The following is a 16836-nucleotide window of genomic DNA, read 5'->3' as shown; positions in this document are numbered from 1 at the left end:
TGAAATCCATCTACACATTGATAAATATGAAGGACAAAGCAGTTCCCACTTGCCCATAAGAAAATAAGCTTATTCTCGGATTCCTGATCCTTCAGTTTTGCTCTTTCTTCTGCTGCAAAATACCATGTTGTTCTTTGTTGAAGTCGATCTAGACATTGATAAATATGAAGGAAAAAGCAGTTTTAACTTGGTTTGAGTGAATGAATTCATTTTATACATAAAATCCGAAATCGTGCAGAACTCATGAAAATAAGCTTATTCTCGGATTCCTAAAACTTTTGATTGGCTCTTTCTTTTACTGCAAAGTACAACGTTGTTTTTTTGTTTAAATCTATCGAGACATTGATAAATATGAAGGTAAAAGCCGTTTTAACATAGTTTGAGTGAAGGAATTGATTTTATAGATAAAATCCCAAATCATGCAGAACTCCTCAAAAGGGGCGTATGGCTTAATCACAAGTGTGGTTCTTTCTCATTCAGGGTAGTATGAGGAAGTTTATGCTTGAAATAGATGTAGAAATGGGTACATATGAAGGACAAAGCAGTGTTAACTTAGTTTGAGTGAAGGAATTCATTTTATACATAAAATCCCAAATCATGCAGAACGTATGAAAAGAAGCTTATTCTCGGATTCCTGATCCTTCAGTTTTGCTCTTTCTTCTACTGCAAAATACAATGTTGTTCTTTGTTGAAGTCGATCTAGACATTGATAAATATGAAGGAAAAAGCAGTTTTAACTTGGTTTGAGTGAATGAATTCATTTTATACATAAAATCCGAAATCGTGCAGAACTCATGAAAATAAGCTTATTCTCGGATTCCTAAAACTTTTGATTTGCTCTTTTTTTTATTGCAAAGTACAACGTTGTTTTTTTGTTTAAATCTATCGAGACATTGATAAATATGAAGGTAAAAGCCGTTTTAACATAGTTTGAGTGAAGGAATTAATTTTATAGATAAAATCCCAAATCATGCAGAACTCCTCAAAAGGGAGGTATGGCTTAATCACAAGTGTGGCTCTTTCTCATTCAGGGTAATATGAGGAATATTATGCTTGAAATATATGTAGAAATGGTTACATATGAAGGACAAAGCAGTGTTAACTTAGTTTGCGTGAAGAAATTCATTTTATACATAAAATCAGAAATCGTGCAGAACTCATGAAAATAAGCTTATTCTCGGATTCCTAAAACTTTTGATTTGCACTTTCTTTTACTGCAAAGTACAACGTTGTTTTTTGTTGAAATCTATCTAGACATTGATAAATACCAGCCGAAACTCTGCTGCCACTTTTGATAATTTATGGTTGGGCATTCTTACCTTTTCTTACCCGCTTTTTACAAATTATGATCTTACATTCACACCTACTTGCAGTCGAACACCTTCTCATCCACTTATGATCATGTGCGGTTGGGCTTTCGCACCTTTTCTAACCCATTTTTCAGTAATTATGGGTGGACATTCAGACTTTCTTGCAGCCGAAAACCTCCGCTCCTCTTTTGATCATACATTGTCGGGCATTCACACCTTGTCTTACCCGCTTTTTACAAACTTTAGTCGGACATTCAAACCTTCTTGCAGCTGAACCACCTCCGCTCCCTGTTTTGATCATATAATGTCTGGCAATAGTACCTTTTCTTACCCGTTTGTGAGTAATTATGGCTGGACATTCACACCTTCTTGCAGCCGAACACAACCTCTCCCGCTTTTGATGATATATGGTCCGGCATTCTTACCTTTTCCAACACATTTTTCAGCAATTATGGTCGGACATTCACACCTACTCACAGACGAACACCTCCGCTCCCACATTTGATAGTGTATAGTCGGGCATTCTCACCCTTTCTCATCAGCTTTTTGAAAATTATGATCTGATATTCACACCTACTTGCAGTCGAACAGCTCTGCTCCCGCTTTTGATTATGTTTGGTTGGATATTCGAACATTTTCTTAATGCTTTTTACAAACTTTGGTCGGACGTTCACACCGTCTTGCAGCCGAACACCTCCGCTTCCGCTTTTGATGGTGTTTAGTCAGGCATTCGAGCCTTTTCTTACCCACCTATTACTTACTATGGTTGGGCATTCAAACCTTCTTGTAGCCGAACACATCCGCTCCTGCTTTTGATGATGTATGATTTGGCATTCGCACCTTTTCTTACCCATTTTTCAGTAATTATTGGTCGGACATTCAGACCTTCTTGCACCTGAACACCTCTTCTCCCGCTTTTGATGGTGTATAGTCGGGCTTTCGAGCCTTTTCTTCCCCGATTTTTACAAATTATGGTTGGACATTCACACCTTGCAGCTGAACCACCTCCATTCCCTGTTTTGATCATGTGTGGTCTGGAAATACTACCTTTTCTTCCCCCGTTTGTGAGTAATTATGGCTGGACATTCACACCTACTTGCAGCCGAAAAACCACCTCTCCCGCTTTTGATGATGTATTGTCCGGCATTCTAGTCTTTTTTATCACATTTTTCAGCAATTATGATCTGACATTCACACCTACTTGCAGTCGAACAGCTCTGCTCCCGCTTTTGATTATGTTCGGTTGGATATTCAAACCTTTTCTTAACTGCTTTTTACAAACTTTGGTCGGACGTTCACACCTTCTTGCAGCCGAACACCTCCGCTTCCGCTTTTGATGGTATATATTCGGGTATTCGAACCTTCTCTTACCCGCTTTTTACAAACCATGGTTGGACTTTCATACCTTCTTGTAGCTGAACAACTCCACTCCTGCTTTTGATGATTTATGGTTGGACATTCGCATCTTTTCCTACCCATTTTTCAGTAATTATGGGTGGATATTCACACCTTCTTGCAGCTGAACACCTCCTCTCCCGCTAATGATCATGTAAGGTTTGATATTCGAAAATTTTCTTTCATGTTTTAAAGCAATTATTAATGGACATTCACACCTACTTGCAGCCGAACACCACCTCTCCCGCTTTTGATGATGTATGGACCGGCATTCTTACCTTTTCTAACACATTTTTCAGCAATTATGGTTGGAGAATCACACCAACTCACAGCCGAACAACTCCGCTACCGCATTTGATGGTGTATAGTCGGGATTTCTCACCCTTTCTCATCAGCTTTTTGCAAATTATTCTCTGACATTCACACCTACTTGCAGTCGAACAGCTCTGCTCCTGCTTTTGATTATGTTTGGTTAGATATTCGAACCTTTTCTTAACTGCTTTTTCACAAACTTTGGTCGGACGTTCACACCTTCTTGCAGCTGAACACCTACGCTTCCGGTTTTGATAGTGTATATTCGGGCATACGAACCTTTTCTTACCCGCTTTTTACAAACCATGGTCGGACTTTCACACCTTCTCTTAGCTGAACAACTCCGCTCCCTCTTTTGATTGTGTACAGTCGGGTATTTTAACCTTTTCTTAAACGCTTTTTACCAACTATGATCGGACATTCACACCGTCTTACAGCGGAACCCCTCCGCTCCCTCTTTTGATAGTGTATGTTCGGGCATTCGAACCTTTTCTTACCCGCTATTTACAAACCAGGGTCGGACTTTCACACCTTTTAGTAGCCGAACAACTCCGCTCCCGCTATTGATTGTGTACAGTCGGGTATTTTAACCTTTTCTTACCCGCTTTTTACCAACTATGGTCGGACATTCACACCGTCTTACAGCGGAACACCTCCTCTCCCGCTTATGATCATTTACGGTTTGATATTCGAAAATTTACTTTCTTGTTTTAAAGCAATTATTGATGGACATTCAAACCTTCTTTTTGATGGTGTATAGTCGGGCTTTCGAGCCTTTTCTTCCCGGTTTTTACAAACCATGGTCGGACTTTCACACCTTCTTGTAGCCGAACAACTCCGCTCCCGCTATTGATTGTGTACAGTCGGGTATTTTAACCTTTTCTTACCCGCTTTTTACCAACTATGGTCGGACATTCACACCGTCTTACAGCGGAACACCTCTGCTCCCGCTTTTGATGGTGTATAGTCGGGCATTCGAACCTTTTCTTACACGCTTTTTCCAAACTATGGTCGGCTATTCACAGCTTCCTCTCCACCATACTTGTATGGTTGGATATTCACACCCACTTGCATCCGAAGACCTCTGCCCCAAATTTTGTTGATATTTAGTCGGACATTCGCACCTTACCCGCTTTTGGCAAACTATGGCCTTCTTGCAGCCAAACACCTCTGATCTCGCTTTTGATGATGTAAGGTTGGGCATTCACACCTTGCTTCACCTGCTTTTCACCTAATATAGTCGGACATTCACACCTTCTTGCAGCCGAACACTTCCGCTCCACCTTTTAGTGTTCTATCACACCTTTTTTTCAACGCATTTTATACATAATGGTTGGAAATTTTCAACCACTCTCATCCGAAGACCTCTCCTCCCGCTTTTGTTAATATATTTGAACTTTAGTCGGACATTCAAACCTTCTTGCAGCTGAACCACCTCCGCTCCCTGTTTTGATCATATATGGTCTGGCAATACTACCTTTTCTTACCCGTTTGTGAGTAATTATGGCTGGACATTCACACCTACTTGCAGCCGAACACAACCTCTCTCGCTTTTGATGATGTATGGACCGGCATTTTTACCTTTTCTAACACATTTTTCAGCAATTATGGTCGGAGATTCACACCTACTCACAGCCGAACAACTCCGCTCCCGCATTTGATGATGTATAGTCGGGCATTCTCACCCTTTCTCATCAGCTTTTTGCAAATTATGATCTGACATTCACACCTACTTGCAGTCGAAAAGCTCTGCTCCCGCTTTTGATTATGTTTGGTTGGATATTCGAACCTTTTCTTAACTGCTTTTTACATATTTTGGTTGGACGTTCACACCTTCTTGTAGCCGAACACTTCCACTCCTGCTTTTGATGATGTATGGTTGGGCATTCACACCTTTTTTTTGCCCATTTTTCAGGAATTATGGGTGGACATTCACACCTTGCAGCTGAACACCTCCTATCCCACTTATGATCATGTGCGGTTTGATTTTCGAAAAGTTTCTTTCATGTTTTCTAGCAATTATTGATGGACATGTAGACCTTCTTGCAGCTGAACACCACCTCTCCCGATTTTGATTGTGTATGGACCGGCATTTTTACCTTTTCTAACACATTTCTAAATTGAGAAAGGAAATTATTTTAGAGGAAGCACTAGAGTTTAGATCCCACATTTGTTGATAGGCATTCATTTATTTCTTCACTTCTGATAAAAATGATAAGACTGACCTAAAGAATTGGAGGCCCATCACACTTTTAAACACTGACTGTAAACTTTTTAGCAAGGTTTTAACGACACGGATGTCCTCTGTTTTAGAGGAGGTAATTCACCCAGACCAGGCTTGTGCCATCTCAGAGAGACAACTCACCGACAGCCTCGTACTGATTCGAGACATCATTGATTACGCTAGAGACAGAAACACCCGGCTTGTCATCTTTGAAAAAGCTTTTGATCGGGTCTCGCATCAATATCTCTTTCAGGTGTTGCAGCCATCGAATAGGGCCCGATTGTTCCTACTTGGTGAGCTTTGCTTGGTTGAGACGCTTGCTCCCCCCCTTGCTCCTCGGCTGACCAAGTAGGAACAATCGGGCCCTATTCGATGGCTGCCTTGTCTTTTACTCTGTGCAAAAGACAAGGCAGCCACAAACACCACGGGAACACCGTATTGAGGCTTTGTTCTGACCACTCATTCGGTGTCGCGTTTCTTTCAAGCAATTCTCCCGGTTAGCCCGCACTCGGCTCGCTCCCAGAGCTGTGTTAAAGTCTACTTCGCATTCACTCTCTTTTCTCAGCAGATTAAAAGAAAGTTTCATCTTGGGCTCCCTGAAACTTCCATCCTGCACCGCTGTTTGCTTTTTCACAAGAGCAGAGAAGAGCGCACCGTTCCCAGCGGCACTGCAGTACTGGGTCGATGCTTGGAGTGAACGGAGCAAGCTTCTTTTTCAACTCCTAAAAATCCATTTAATATGTTGTCCTCGTATAGAGGACATATTAAACTGATAAGAACAGATACTACACTTGATCTTAGCCAAAAGGCCGAGAAGCGATAACTGTCCACTGTTTCAGGTCCGAGGGCCCTTGCTGGCACAATGCGCACTTGTAGCAGTGTTCTTTTTATGGCCATAGGTGGCCAGAGTGTCACGTTTGCACCTCCGCCCACCCGCTGCACTGAGCACTCTTCAGCCCTTTTAAATGGTATAACTTTGCACTCCCGCATGCTCCAGCAAGCACCATTCAAGCAACAACTTTGCACTCCAGCTTCGAACATCGGCACAATCGCAACAAGTAAGGCGACTCTACTCAGAGAAGTCACTCTGCACAGTAACAAGATTTCTTTTGCACAGACAGAAAGGGCTTCACCCGCAAAGGTAAAGCCTGCCAAAAATAGAAACAACTCATTAGTGCTGCTCTCCACGAAAGTCTTTAGTAAAAGGCGAAAGACTTGTATGTTATGAAGAGAAACCAGAGTACGATTATCCGTCACTGCGGGAGCAGGGCATCAGGCTAGTTGCCATAGCCACCTTCCCCATGGTGAGCGTTGCTTGGTTGAAACGCTTGCCCCTGTGCAATCGTCAAGGCAGCAACAAAAACACCACGGGAACACCGTATTGAGGCTTTGTTCTGACCGCTCATTCGGTGTCGCGTTTCTTTCAAGCAATTCTCCCGGTTAGCCCACACTCGGCTCGCTCCCAGAGCCGTGTTAAAGTCTACTTCGCATTCACTCTCTTTTCTCAGCAGACTCTTGGGATTTTATCTATAAAATGAATTCCTTCACTCAAACTATGTTAAAACTGCTTTGTCCTTCATATTTACCATGTCTAGAAAGATTTAAACAAAAAAAAACAATGTTGTACTTTGCAGTAAAAGAAAGAGCAAATCTAAAGTTTCAGGAATCCGAGAATAAGCTTACTTTCATGAGTTCTTCACGATTTCGGATTTTGCTATAAAATGAATTCCTTCACTCAAACTAAATTAAAACTGCTAAACCGCTAATCTGTTACATGTAAGGCAGATGTCAAATTCACCGAAATAGGATCTAAGGGTATTCGGCCAATCGAGCTGTAGCAGCTTTGGTAAAAGAGTATAAGTTGAAGAGTTTGTGAATAAAGGTGTGCGCACACATAGTGAGCTGTAGGAAAATAGGCAGGGAGCAATGCCGGCTGGGGTATATGTTCTTGTATGTTGTCTGACTGTTTGATTTGAATGTGTTGTGTAAGTGTCCTGTTGGATGTTACATGTTTGGGCTTTGACACTTCACTGTGGTTGTTAACTGTGTGGTGTGTCCTGAAATGTTATATGTTTGGGCTGTGTGACATGCTTAATGCTTGTCAGTAGCTACCCACTTATTCATATATAGCAACTGACAACATAAGAAGTCTGGACATACTTTGATAGTAGTTGTAGAAGTATCCTTATTGATAATAGATAAACTAATTCATAGTGATAGAACAGTAGATGAACAGGTGCCTGCACATGTCTCACGAAAATAAAATGGGTGTATGATTGCTGACGGCAGAGCAATACTGCCAAACTTATGAGTTCTTGTGGCAAACTTGATTCAGTGTCTTGACGTGTATACGCTGTTTCGCTGACTTGATTGTCACAAGAAACAAAGTGTTGTGAGTGAGGATAGCTGTATAAGGTGATATCCTGTATAACTGCCTTGCTCATTTCTGTGCTTGCACAGCAGCCTGATAAGGAAATATCTTTGAGAAACAACAGGTTGTAAAACTAGGACCGCACCCACAACGGTCTTCTGAAAGTAACGCCTTATACCAGTACACACACACACACACATAGAGGAAGAGATAAGATATTGACGCACACACATCTCATAAGGCGGAGACTGAACTCAAGTCTATATAACATCACACCCCTAGACAAAGACAGAGCTTTTCCGTACTTTGTGCTGTTCGCATGCATTGTACTGAACTGCTCTCCGCACTTTGCAAACTGCGCAAATAAAACTGTGATGATTCTTATATCGTCTCCTCTGTCTTCCTCCTTCACTGCATCAACGGACTCGGAAAGAGGTACAGGTTGACCTCAACAATTTTGGGGGCTCGTTCGGGATGTGGTGAGGAGAGGACGGAGTTCATTCGGATAAAAGATTCCTTCACGGTGACAGAGACGGGACACGAGCCGGCACGTTAACACAGAGGTAAGCAGAACCTGTTTTATCAAACTCTGCACATTGAATATCTTAAAACAACGTGTCCTGTCCTGAAACTGGTGATTGAATCAGCAAAAGACGATAAGAATTAATGTCGATAACTGTGTGAAACTATAAGAGAAAAGTGAATATAAAAGAGGATAAAACAGACTGTCTTTGGTCGTGGCGGACCCCACCGGTTGCCTGACGAGGAACCGGAAGCCTGAGAGGCTGCTGGGTTAGAGTCCCGGGGAGGTGAAGACACCCCGAATTCTACTGGGTTTGAGTCCCTGGGGTTAGAGTCCCCTAAAGTAGTATACTCTACGGAGTTGGGTTAGAGTCCCTTGAGGTTATACTCCTCATAAATTCTTGAAGTCTGTTTGGGGTTAGAGTCCCCTAAAGTAGTATACTCTACGGAGTTGGGTTAGAGTCCCTTGAGGTTATACTCCTCATAAATTCTTGAAGTCTGTTTGGGGCTAGAGTCCCCTATACTAGAGTACAGGAACAGGGTTCCTGAGGTATTTTTCTATAAGTGCATTTTGAAAAAGTTTGTGAAGATTTTAACGTGCTTTGTGTGTTTTGTATTTGTTTGAGAGAAATAAGGAGAAGCGGGCTGTGGGAAAAATAAAATTCTGAGGTGTCTAAAGGTGAATGGGTACATAAAACGGTGTCTTGACAAACTCGACAATCAGACAGAGGAAACCTAACGGTGATAACGTAATCTGTCTGAGCCATCGAAACCTAGCGGTGCTAACATAAGTGGCTTGGTTTGTCAAAAGGGTCAGTTGCTCGGGTGTTATGCCATACAAACTGACTGGCCGTTAATAAATCATCACCTTACAAGGCCTGTTGCTCGGACGTACGTCATACAAACCGGCTGGCCTCAGAATTTAGAAAAAGAGAAGTAAAATGGAGGGAGAGTTTGACAGGGAAATAGATGATGGGGGATGGGGCCCAGGTACGGGTGCCTGGAGGCCCCTCGAGCTGCAGTTAGAGAATACGTTAAAAGCAGCAGGGGCAGTGTTACCTAAAAAGGGTAGGGACAGGAAATTAGCCGACATAAAGGGACAAGTGGAACAATTGGTGAGATATAAGGGCAAGAAAATGTCAGACCCCGGTCCGTTAGGGGCCTGGTTGTGGGAAAAGGAGAAAGAATGTAAGGTGAGGAAAGAAGAGCTGGCAGAGCAGGGACAAAAGGCAGGTGTGCTGCAACGTTCGAAATTAAAAAAGGAGGCGAAAGAGCAGGAGGAGCGACGACGGGGCTGGTCTGAGCTGGCGGTCTTCTGGCAAAGTGTGAGACATCTCCATGAGAACGCAGGAAAACCAGGAGGCAAACAAATGGTAACTGCACCTGACACTCCTACATGCCCACCTCCATATGCACCGCCTGCTGCACCGACACCAGGGTTATATCCCACACTATATGTGACTAGTGGTACACTTCAGGTTGGATCCTCAGAAGAGACACTTGTAAGTGACAGTGTGACTGAAGCAGGTGCAGCCACACCTACAGCATCAACCGCTGAGACTTCAGTAAGGACAGGGACGACGTCCAAATCCTCTTATAACCCCTTCACAGGTGATAACCTTTCGGCGCCCCCAGACCCATTCTCGCAGAGACAGGCAAGAGAACAGGCTCCACAGCACACGGTAAAACGAAAAGTCACACCACAGCCACGGAGGCAGGTCATGAGGGGAAGTGAGATTTCAGATTGTGAGGAGGAAGCAGAAGCAGCAGGGACAGCTTCTTTTCAAGGAAAGGGACAGTGGGAAGGTGAAAGACAAGAAGTACCAGTAAGTTTTAGCTTGGCAGGATCATGGAGGGAAGAGGAGGAAGATTCAGCCGTCAGGAAAGAGAGAGAGCTAGATGAGTTATGTCGGAGAGAGATAGAAGAGCTCTGTCAAAAAAGGGACGGACTGATGAGAAGTGTAGAGAAAGAAATGAAGGTGGCAGAGGAACTGACAGATACGATAGGCAGAAGAGTTAGCCAGCGCCGACGTGGTGGGACAATCCTTCCGGTCACAATGTACCCACTAACAGCAGTACCAGGACAAGGTGACCGGTACCGACCATTTACTATAGGGGACATACAGGCCATAGTGGAGAAATTACCACCTGTAGCCGAGGGTGGAAATTTGTGGCTCAGCAAATTGGATTCTCTGACGGCAGGACAGAAATTGGCATTGGGGGACTTTAGAGCTATTGCAGGACGATGCATGACGGGTGGGGACATGAGAGAAATTGAGACTATCGCTCATACAGACAGGGTGACAGATGACACCCCTTTCACGCATCATAGCACTGAAATAGGGAAAGCTATGAGAGAAAAATATCCACTACCTAACGCCACCGTAATGCCAAAGATGAGATGGGACCCCAAACAAAATCCCAGGGAGTATGTGGATCAGAGCAAGGATTTATGGTTGAAACACACAGGATGCCACCCAGGGAGAGCTGGAGCTCAGAGAGAGTGGTTTAGACAGGCTATACTGGAAGGAGTGCCGGAGAATGTCAAAACAGCCATGGTAAATAATCCGGACATGCTCGGTAGTGAATCCCATGTCTGGGAGAAACACTTAATACACCACCTCACCCGTGCTCAAGATAATACGCAGAAGGAACAGGATGACTTAAAAGAATTGCAGGTTCAGCTGTTAAAATTACAGTTAACGGAAGCTAGACAGAAATGTAATGATAAAAATAAAAAACAAAAAGGGGAAGCTGCGAAGGTCATGTTGGCTGCCGAGCCACCACAGGTTCCTGATTTATTTCCGGTCCCACCATGGGTACCGCAGCCCCCATCAGGCGGGAGAAGACATGGGGGAGGACCAATGCGGGGTGGAGGCTTTGGGGGAAGAGGTCGGGGACTAAGGGGCGGTACAGGAAGAGGACAGTCAGGGGAGACTCGTTGTTGTTATCTCTGTGGAGACCCTAATCATTGGATAAGAAGCTGCCCACATAATCCAAGAGCACAGAAAGGTGTGGATAGTGGTCCTCCTGGGAGAGGCAGGGGTCGCGGCTCCGGACCTCCTGTTACTGCACCTATGTATCCTCAACAGCCTTGGGGAGCAGCTGCTGCTGGTCAGTTCCCATTGTGGGACAATGGGGAGAACCCTGACCAGTCCGGTCAGTATTGACACACCCCACAGAGACTCTCAGACAGCATCACTACGGCAGAACCGATGCTGTCAGTTCAGATTGAGAAAAAAGATCTGCCTTTCTTGGTTGACACTGGAGCCACATGTTCCACATTGAAAGTTGTACCAGCTGGTTCCCTGTCATCGCATACCATCACGCTTATGGGCTTCTCTGGGGAGAAAAAGACACTGCCGTTCACTAAGCCGCTACTCACCCAGGTGGGAAAACAGACTGTGACACATCCATTTGTACATTCACCTTCTGTACCGATGAACTTGCTGGGAAGAGATCTCCTGATAAAACTGGGGGCCACGATACTCTGCAGCGCCGATGGCCAGGTTGTTGTCATGCCTGATGGATCTCATTTGCCGTGCTCTGGACCGATGGAGAACATCACTGGTCAATATCTTGTGCAGCCAGTGAATGAACAATACGCGGACATATACTGGGGTCTATTACAGCCGGAAACATCTGAGCGGCGTGGTATCCTCTCGGCTTACCTCCAGTGGAAACCCTGGATTTCCCAACTCGAACCCTATGTCTCACCTCCAGATTCCCCCCATGTTACTCTATTCTATGATGGGTTACAGACAGATTGGTATCAGGAAAATTTTCAGGACCAACTTGAAGGTCGAGATTGGCAAATTAAGACACATAATATTTATGTGGCGCCTGAAGGCGTGGCGGCAGGTGTTGCCCTGACCTCTGCACAACTTCCCTGGTATATGATGGCAGAAGAAGCGGCCCCACATGTATCATTGGCATTACACCCACAGCATCAGGCAAAAGAGCTAGGGAGTATTGTTAAACGGGCACTCCTACAATCCGATTGGGTAAATACACAACTTCCACAAGTTCAGTATTCTGCGCAAGCTCGCACATATCGCATTCAGGTTTCAGGGGAAGATACAGTCACATTAGAGCATGCACAGATCTCTAGACATCATGGCCGTGAACGTACAGATCACGTGGAGGCGGCAGCTCTACTCGCCAGCCTCCCTGAACACCTATGGGCACAGGGTCCGACAGATGTTGGACAAGTTAAGTACAAGCCCATTACATTCCAGGTGCGTGAGGGTCCCCCTATTTGGATAAGGCAGTATCCTCATAAACCTCAGGCGGAAGAAGGACTTAGGGACACTATTGATGGCCTGTTACAAAAGGGGGTGTTAGAACCCTCGTCCTCAGAGTGGAACACACCCATTTTACCTATTGAAAAGAAAGGGACAGGTAAATATCGCATGGCACATGACCTACGGGCAATCAACGATATTCTCCTCACTCCTACAGTTCCTGTTCCGAATCCATATGTGGCTCTAACCAATTTGGATCCTAAACATGAGTGGTTTACCTGCATTGACTTGGCTAATGCATTCTTTTGTCTTCCCTTGGCGGAAGACTGCAGGCACATTTTCTCGTTTTCGTATCAGCACAAGCAGCTACAGTACACCAGGCTGCCACAAGGGTTCGCTTTGTCCCCAGGGATTTTTAACCAGGTTTTAAAAGATATCCTGAGTGATTGCCCACTACCAGAGCAGGTGACTCTCGTTCAGTATGTAGATGATTTGTTGTTGGCAGCGCCCACTGCGGCTCTGTGTTTGGAAGCAACTAAAAATGTCCTTTTACATCTTGCAAGAACAGGGTTCAAGGTCAGCAAAGCCAAACTTCAGGTTGCACGGCGGCAGGTAGCGTTTTTGGGCAGGCAAATTTCCCAAAAAGGAGCAGGGCTCTCCCCTCAGCACAGGTCTACTATTCTCCATCACTCTAAGCCAGTGAAGGTAAAGGACATGTTGTCTTTCTTAGGGTTGACGGGCTATAGTAGGACTTACATAGCCAATTACACCGGCTTAACTAGACCTCTGCGGGCCCTAGTGAAAGAACAAGGCATGCGCAACCTGTCAGCGACCCTTAATTGGACTCAGGAGGCGGAGGAAGCCTTTATTGCACTAAAACAAGCCCTCTCCACAGCAGCAGACCTAGCTATACCCGATTATAGCTTACCATTCTACTTGGATGTCTCTGGAACAGAACTTTGCACTAATGGTGTCCTGTTCCAGAGAAAAGGGGGTGAGAGAGTAGTACTAATGTATATCAGTGTGATGCTAGACAATATGGAAAAGCGCCATCCTATGTGTACACAACAGGCAGCAGGGATAGCGAAGCTCATTCAAAAAACTGCACACATTGTCATGGGACATCAACTGCACATTCTGACCACACATAGCGTTGTGGCCTATGTGAACTCACAGACTTTTACGCTGACTGCTCTGAGACAAAGAAGACTGAGCAAAATTCTCGAGGCACCAAACCTGACTTTCACTCATGAAGGCATAAACATGGCAGATCAGCTAGGAACAGGTGAGCCACATGAGTGTACGGACAGAGTGCAGAAAGAGGAGAAAGTACGACTGGACCTACAAACAGAACCGATACCAGGGGCCAGAGAACTGTACACAGACGGCTGTTGCTTCAGGGATGAACGAGAAGGACTGAAAGCAGCATATGCAGTTGTAGAGGACGTGCAAGGGGAACTGATCACACGACAAACAGAGAGACTGGAAGGACAGCAGTCAGCACAAAGAGCAGAAGTACTGGCAGTAATAGCAGCACTGAGGCTAGGGGAAGGGCAGGAAGTAAACATTTACACAGATTCAGCCTATGCAGCAGGAGCAGTACATGTGGAACTGAAACAGTGGTTGAGGGCTGGATTTCTAACCGCAACAAATAAACCCATCAGACATGAGGCAGAAATGAAAGAGCTAGCGGAGGCCCTACTACTCCCGAGCAAAGTAGCTGTTATCAAATGTAAGGGCCATGAGAAAAATGACTCACCTACAAAAAAGGGAAACGACGCAGCAGATATGGCAGCTAAAACCGCGGCAGGATATGTGGTGAAGGCGATCCTCATGTGCGCTGAGACAGAGAAAGACACAGACATGACCGCACTGATAGCTGAGCAAGCTGCGGCCTCTCCACAAGAAAAGACATTATGGAAAGCGAGAGGGGCGACAGAAGTACACGGCCTCTGGAGGGGCCCAGATGGACGACCTATACTACCTCCAGGGATCAGACAGACAGCGTTGGCGGAGGCACATGGAGTGGGACATGTGGGGGTAGCTCAAATGATGAGAAATCTAGAGCACTGGTGGCATCCATACCTAAAGGACATGGCCAAACATTTTGTGGGGTCATGCGAGGAGTGTCTAAAGTACAATGTCAGACCAACAGTGAAACCACACCCTGGATGTTATCCATTGGAGGTAAAGCCAGGGAAAGAAATCATCATTGATTACACAGACATGATCACACCGGTGAAAGGGTATAGGTATATTCTGATGTGTGTGGACGCATATTCAGGATGGCCTGAAGCATGGCCTACCAAGAAAGAGGATGGTAAGTCGGTAATAAAATTTCTGATCAACCATTATATCCCCAGGCATGGATTTCCAGAAAGGATCAGGTCAGACAACGGCACTCACTTCAAAAACCAAGAGTTGCAACAGGTTGAGGCCATGCTAGGGCTAAAACACAAGTTTGGTACTGTCTACCATCCACAATCACAGGGTAAGGTTGAGAGAATGAATCAGACAGTGAAGAGCAAATTGGCTAAAATCTGTGCACAGACCAAAATGAATTGGCTAGATGCGTTGCCCTTAGCCTTAATGTCCATCAGGAGCTCTGTTAATCAGTCCACAAGGTTTACACCACATGAGCTCCAGACAGGGAGAGCTTTTCCTGGACCTCAATCTAAGTTGCCAGGAACAGGACATATTGAACAACACCTAACCCACAAAATGTATTTCCATGAACTCCAAAGTCTCGTTGCAGAATTTTCAAAGCAGGTGGCGAGTAGCAGAGGAGAGGGCCAACCAGCGCCGGCTCCAGAGGCTGAGTGGGTATTGCTGAGGGTCATCAAATGAAAGTGGTCGGAGCCAAGGTGGACAGGGCCCTATCAGGTGACCGAGAGGACCTCCCACGCAGTCCGAGTCAAAGGGAAAGGTGATACGTGGTTCCATTGGAGCCAGTGTGCGGCAGCCGAGGAACCTCAACGCTCCCTAGCAGCGACTCACCAGGCGCTGAAAGATTTGCACACTGTACCGGCTGGTACAGAGGAAAAGACCACCAACCAACAAGGGGCAGAATAATCCCCTGGTGGCATTTTGCAGGCAGAAGTAGTACACTTCTGCCTCCTTGCAACGACATCATTTACGAGCAGGAAGGGTGTTAGACCCGGGCTCCAACTCAACCCTCATCTGGAAACGTCAGCCCTCACCTTCTTCATATTACCAGCGACTGACTTTCCTTAAAGAGCACCCGGAGTTGTGCTTCTCAGAAGAACGGGACCAGATGACGTCATCGCAGTTGAATTAGTTTATTTTTGGATTTGTTATACTCATAATCGTGTTTGCTGGGGCTTTGCTTAAACTTGCTCTTACAGGTCATACCAAGTTATAATCATTGCAGTATCACCCTTATGTTATCTTTTTAATAATGTGTGCTATTTGCTAAGGAGTTGGGTAATGTTGACAAACTATAAGGTTTAAAGCTCCTCTAGGGGTAACCCCGCCTAGAGCACCCTGACGGATAAGGTCTGACTTACCAAGAAAGTTTTGCTTGCTATTTTTATCATACTTGAGACACAGTGAAACATATTAGAATGTTATTGTTTGGGAGTTGGAAAATTCTCACATGTTGTGTAGCCATCACGTGCGTGATTGTCCCCCTGATCTTCTGGTTATGTGAACCCAGTCCTGCACACAAACGACCCAAACGACAAACTCAAAAACAAGATTTTTGTTTGAACCAATATGGCGGCTTGGAGTTGAATTACACAGTAGGCTCCACCACAGCGTTTCAATTCGATTTGTGCGACGTTATTAAATGCGGAGGCAATGCAGCGGGTTGGAGAGGATATGATGTTTATCTCTGTGCTGACTCCTTTGTAAGTGAAGATTGCGCAAGGCGCCGAACGCCAGGTGGCTCCACGTGGTGGAAGCGTCTGTGCCACTCGTGGGGTCAGGCGGTGGGTTATACAGGGCCATGGACGCCCACTTATACGTATGGGAATGCAACCAAAGCTGCGAAAGTCGCCTTAGCCAGAGAAGGATGGGTTAATGATAAGCAAGGTCTGAACCCTCTCATGTTATCAATTGATAAAATGACAGGCGGATTTCACCCGGAAGGGCAAAATCATGACAAAACAGTGTATTTCATTCTCGGGGTGGAGACCTCAGGTAATGACCCTCAGGCTTTTGTAAAAGTCAATTTCATCACACCACCAGTCAATTTAACTAGCACCCCTTCGCCAGACACAACTGTAAACCCACCAGTTGGACAGGATAAGAAACTGGCCGAATCGGTAATCCAAGACAGCAATTCTAAGTTTAAGGTAATTGACTTTGCTCAACTGAAACCCGCAGATGTAGTGCGTATGGCCACTGGCGTCTCAGAGGAAAATTTATGGCTATCTTGGGTAGCTCAAACTGCTCAGGAAAATAGTAAAGGAGATTGCGTGGCTTGTGCGTCTGCGC

At 45.1% G+C, this 16836-nt stretch overlaps 1 non-coding gene and 1 pseudogene across 1 annotated transcript; both read right to left on the bottom strand.

Annotated features, from left to right (window-relative positions):
• Window positions 1–5884: 5884 nt before the first annotated feature.
• On the bottom strand, window positions 5885–6062 carry LOC140310470 (U2 spliceosomal RNA; annotated as a pseudogene).
• Window positions 6063–6371: 309 nt separating this feature from the next.
• On the bottom strand, window positions 6372–6485 carry LOC140310710 (U5 spliceosomal RNA). Its single transcript, XR_011916755.1, has one exon. It is a non-coding gene; the product is annotated as a U5 spliceosomal RNA (small nuclear RNA).
• Between the last annotated feature and the right edge of the window lie 10351 nt (window positions 6486–16836).

Source organism: Leuresthes tenuis, unplaced genomic scaffold (genome assembly GCF_036924035.1).
Source record: "Leuresthes tenuis unplaced genomic scaffold, fLeuTen1.0.hap1 SCAF_6, whole genome shotgun sequence".
Taxonomy (NCBI): Eukaryota; Metazoa; Chordata; class Actinopteri; order Atheriniformes; family Atherinopsidae; genus Leuresthes; species Leuresthes tenuis.
The sequence above is the reverse complement of the archived record's forward strand: the minus strand, read 5'-3'. Positions and strand labels throughout refer to the sequence as shown.